The sequence below is a fragment of the Dasypus novemcinctus genome, chromosome 13, assembly GCF_030445035.2.
Source record: "Dasypus novemcinctus isolate mDasNov1 chromosome 13, mDasNov1.1.hap2, whole genome shotgun sequence".
Lineage (NCBI taxonomy): Eukaryota > Metazoa > Chordata > Mammalia > Cingulata > Dasypodidae > Dasypus > Dasypus novemcinctus.
In genome coordinates this window covers 98,525,399-98,530,731 of record NC_080685.1, presented here as the reverse complement: position 1 = coordinate 98,530,731, position 5,333 = coordinate 98,525,399, and the positions used below count along the sequence as shown (strand labels likewise).

The 5,333-nt window shown below is 48.5% G+C and overlaps 1 long non-coding RNA gene across 1 annotated transcript; it reads right to left on the bottom strand.

Moving 5' to 3' along the window:
* Positions 1-1,237: 1,237 nt before the first annotated feature.
* Positions 1,238-4,811, bottom strand: LOC131273162 (uncharacterized). The gene is made up of 4 exons (XR_009180324.1): positions 4,788-4,811; positions 2,637-2,717; positions 1,832-1,933; positions 1,238-1,320 (listed from the first exon to the last, which is right to left on the bottom strand). It is a non-coding gene; the product is annotated as an uncharacterized lncRNA (long non-coding RNA).
* Positions 4,812-5,333: the final 522 nt, after the last annotated feature.

The window sequence follows — 5,333 nt, the reverse complement described above, 5'->3', positions numbered from 1 at the left end:
ATCAACTGTAAACAAATGTACCACCCTGTGGCAAGATGTTACTCACAGGGGAAATGATGGGTGGGGGTGGGGGAGGGTATAGGAACGCTGTAATTCTGCCCAATTTTTCTGTAAACCTAGAACTGCTCTAAAGATAAAGTTCATTATTTTTAAAAAATGAAACCATTCCTAAAATTCTCTCTAAGTAGAGTTTTCAGTACGACCAGTACACTTCCAGTGATCAAGTCCTATCTTAGGTTTACAAGGAAATTTACTCTAAATACTTTGACCAAAAACATTTATTTAGCATATTATCTTAGGCACAAGTAAATATTTTTTGTGTGTCCTTCTTGTAGAATGTGTTGTTGTAACTGGATTTTGGCATTTTATAAAACTATTCAAGAAAATAAGAGTGAGGGGGTGTAGCAGACCCTGTGACCAGCCATCCAAAAGCCACTCGCAACATCCCCGCCTTGCCTCCTTCTACCCGTGCTTGGAAAACAAGTACCCGATTTCCCAGTTACTCTTGCAGTAACAGTTCAGGCCAAAGTGGAAGTCTTTGAGGAGAGCTGTCTTTCCAGGATAAGAGGTGAACCTTTCTAAGAGAAAGCCTTTGCCTGGAGGAGCAATACCCATCTCCCAACCACAAGGCAACAAGCAACACTCAGCAAGGCCACGTGAAAAAGAAAGTCCAGCGGAAAGCACCACGGTTGCGTGTGGCATCACTGAGGCCAGTGTTGCAAGGCTGCATAACATCCTGGCTTGCCTGGGACTGAGGGGTTTCCAAGATGCAGGACTTTTAGGCTAAAATGGGGAAAGTCCTGGGCGATCCTGGCCTGTTGATCACCCTAAACCCAGCCCCGGACTGTTTATCTCCAAAGACATCTTATTATGTGAGAGAAATAGGTCTCTACCTCAGCCAGTGAAGTCAGGTTTTTCTGTTGTTTGTAGTCAAAAGCATTCCCAGCTGATACATAGTGAAAGTTGGTATTTCTCCAATTCAACAGACGTGTACAGCGTGTGCGGGCCACCACAGAGATTCTCAGTTGAGCTTACATGGTGTTACAGGTGAGAAAACCGAAGCACTAAAAAGTTTACCTCAACTTAAATCTAAGTCCTATATATTCCACATCACATACTTTCCCCCTCCCATGCTGCTCTGGCTCATTCATTTTAACTCAATATGTGGTCACTTATTTAACTTTACTCTAGGAGTGGGCATCACACTTTTCAAATGAGTAAATGAATAAAGTCACTATGAAATGCAATCACTGCCTTTTTATTGCTTCCTTTTGGACAGGTCACAAAATACTGGTGATCCAACTTGTTTCTCCATCACTGCTGTTAATGAGTAAATGAACAAAAGACAACAGTTTACATAGACTTAAATTTTTCTAAATTTCTAAACTAAATCAAAATTTATTTCTGGATGGTTCAAAAGGTGCAAAAGGGAAAGTGGTAAAAGGTCTACCCCTGTTGTCTCAGAGAAGAGTGCTAGGAAAAACTCCATTCATTTTAATTTATGGTTTTGAATGGGGATAATAAAGATAATCCTTTACATTTGTATTTGGCTTTTGAGTCTATGAAATACTTTTAAAGGTCGCAGCCTGCTTTGTTCTCCTGGTGTGTTGGGAAGGGTTTTCTCCGGACCCCCCTTTTGCAGTCACAGTTCTTGGCAGCTCTTCTCCCACTTCTCCCACCCCACTCCCACCTTGGAGGTCAAGACCGCCCTCGGGGTCCCTGCTCCTTTGGTAGACTATCAGCAGGGAGACCTGAGGCCCCAGTCTGGCGGGTGCTGATTCTCAGGGGGCCCTCTCCGCGTCCCGCGCCCCGCGCTGCGCTGGGAACAGACCTCTCCCGGGAGATGCTGCACGTGGACCCCGGCAAACCCTCTTCAGCAGGGTAGCTGATGCGCTCTTCTCCCACGCTTTGCATATTTGTTCATAACTTGCCCCTTATTTTTAAAAATAATGTTTACAAAGAGTCCGTAATAACGTGGGAAGAGCTTTATGTTAACTTACAAAGCAGAACATTTATCTCAGTATTTCCATCATTCTCCTGTCAATCACAGACGTTAAATTCTCAGAACAAAACCTATATACAGAAAACTTCCTGGAAATAACTCATTGTCTCCCGCCTCTCAGCCCAGTTCCCTCCCCCCTCAGGGCCCCTCATCTCAGGTGGGACCCCGCCCAGAACCCTGGACATTGTAGTCCTGGAGTCCTCCCCCTCCGCCTCCACCACCCGCCCAGCACCGCTCGCCATCTGCAGTCCAGACCCTCACGGACCTCCGCCAGCACTGCCACGCAGCCCTCCAAGCTCTCCACTCCTCTCCGTCCCCACTGCCTCCACCCTATTCTGGCCCCACCGTGTCACACCCAAGTGTGTACAACATCTTTAAAGCTAGGCTCCCAGCTTCTAGTCTTGCTATGCCTTAATCCATTCTCCACACTTCAGCCAGGGCCCTCTTGCTTTTAAAAAAAAAAAAAAAAAGGTCTTGCCACACCCTGCTGGCAGCCTCTAACTGGTTAACAGTTTAATTCCCAGCCAGATCTGGCTCCGGCTCAGCTCCGGTGAGCCTCCCCTCTCATTCCCAGGCCCTGCCCATCACCTGGAGGCTAGGGCTGCACCACCTGCAGCAAGCCTCGCCCTCTCACCTCCCTCCAGGCCTGGCACTGACTGTTTGGCCCCTTCCCTGGGTGGATGCCTCCTGAGTCTTCAGGTCTCAGCTTCACCAGCTTTGAAGGAAATAAGGGGTAAAACAGAAACATCAGCCTGATTAGCTATATAGTGATGGTGCGTTTTCATCACAATGCATATATAGCTCAGTCAAGCCCTCATTCATTCATTGAAGAATCATTAATTCTGCTCAGATTTACTAGGCATAATAAATGGTCCAGGGCACCACTGGTTCTAGGTGTCAACCCATGTGTTCCTGAATCTATAGCAAGACTAGCTTTGTACAGATTCATTCAGTCAGCCAGTGTTTCCATCTTTCACTGATATTTATTCAACAAGTGGTCATACAAAGATGGAGAGAAGAGAACCCCTGTCCTCCAGGACCACGTCCTCCAGGACAGATGCTTCCTAACAAAGCTTTGCACTACATGGTTAGTGCCAAGAAGAGAAACGCAAGGGCCTGGGGAGAGAGGGGGAGCCAGGAACATTTCACAGTGGAACTGAACTGACAGTAGGTATTCAGCAGGGACATGGGCAGGGAGAGATCGTGGGATAAGGGGGTGAGGGAGAGAGGTGCTAAGCCCTGCTTGGGGGTGCACTTCCGTAAGGCATACAGCATGACCAGGGGACTGGGGGTGGGGACTCTTGGGGCCAGCCACCCCCTGACTTGCGCTTCACGCTTCTCCAAAATGGAAACCCTTCCTCCCTCCTCCCTTCTCCAAATCTTACTCAAAACCCATTTTTCCTCATGATTTCTCAACTCTATAGCAAACAGGTGGATACTTGTTTCCATTCTGCTTTGTACTCTACCGTTCAAAGACTTCTTTACAAATCCCATCAAATTCCTACCATATTCCTACCAAATCGTAAACTCCATGAAGGTGGGGACTCTGGTTTACACGTATTCTCAAATCCCCCCGGGCATCCAAGCAAGACCCTGCAGCTCCCATCAACGCTACCTGAAGCACACCAGCCCGGCCTGGGACAGCCCAGGCTAGGACCTCTCAAAGGCAAAGTCCCAGGCAGTACCACGGAGCCTGACATCGAGGATGGACTGCCTGGCGACCCTCTTAACACCTTCCATCTGCAGATGACACTCGCTAGGATATTGAATCCTGGGCTCATGGTCAAGGTGGATTAGATGCCTTGAGCCTGGTTTTCTGAACTGTAGAGTCTCCCAAAGAAATACGTAATGACGTTCCAACTCATTTAAAGAGATACCCGCTGGAAGTTCTCAGCTCCAAACAACGTTTGAATTTATCAGCAACTCCTCACTCATGGAAAGTGACCGTTGTCATCTGTGCAGCCCTGGACTTACGGACAGAAGAACCAAGTCATGGTTCCATCTCTGCCTCGCGTTAGCCTTGTGATCTTGGACAAGCCATCAGTACATTTTTGGACCTCAGTTTCCCCATCTCTACAATGGAGAGAAGACCTGCCTCGCTGGGTTATCACGACCATGAAATGTGGTCATGGACGTGGCGTGGATTGGTAGTGGTGAAGTGTCGTTTAAGAATCAGAGAACACGTTCATCTTTATTATAAACTAAAATTCCCTTCCCGCTGATTCGCAGCATTTGACAGCCAGACGCAAGCTTTCCACGGGGAAGGCAGTGAACTACTCAGTTTAAGGAGGAAGTGTTCCCATCAAGCCCGGGGTCTGCAATCCCGAGCAGGGCAGACACAGCTGTTGACCACACAAAACTGCCTCCCTGGGTGACTTGGATGTGGTAGAACAGCTGTGTCTGCCCTGCTCAGGACTGCAGACCCCAGGCCAGTCGTGGCACAGGCTGGGAAAGGCACCCCATTATGTACCCTAACAGACTTGCACCTGCTGAGGAAACTGCCCAGGCTCGGCTCTCAGAGCATCAGCTCTTCCCAGAGAAGTCTGTGTCCAGTCATCCTCTTAGAAAGAGGGTTCTGCTTCGCTTTGTCTGGGAAAGTCAGCCAAAAAACACAAACAACGAAGGTGGGCCCCAAACCAAAGGCCCTAAAATGAAGGGGGAGGAGGAGATTCAGGAAGGAGAGACAGCGTGAATAAATGGCGAGCACCCGTCTTGCGAGGAGTTGGGGCCTGCACTTGAAGGCTGCCTCTGATGCCAACTGGCTGTGCGACTTTGGGAAACTTACCCAATGTCTCTGAGCCTCAAATTCCACATCTGTAAAATGAGCATAATCATATTTATCTTTTGGTATTATTGAAGGATTAAAAGTTTTGCAAAAATGAAAAAAAAAAGTTCTATGGTTATGAGTTTAATATAAATTTGTCCGTCTAGAGTAATCATCCAGACAGCTCAAGTGCGCTGTGCATCTCTGGGCCTCCACAGGATTGCCCATTAAAGGGGCTTCAAGTGGGATTCCGAGGACCACCTCCAAGATCAGTGAAGCAGGCGAGGGATGTGCCGCGAAAGCCAGTTGGTTCACATGGGCAACCCGAAGGCCTCCCCAGGTGATTTGCCATTATTTCCCGTGCACATCCCCCTGCCAGGGGGCTGCAGCTGCAACCACCCCCCTCCTCCACCCACCCACTTTTTATGGATGACCTGCCTGGGGTCACGAAGCTCAAAGGGACAGTTTCAAGTCTTTGGCCTCTGCAGCCCAAAGGCCCCATCTCGAGGGCCGCTGGGATTGGACCCAAGTTTCTAACAGACTCACTCTGCCCACGGCCCGAGCTGC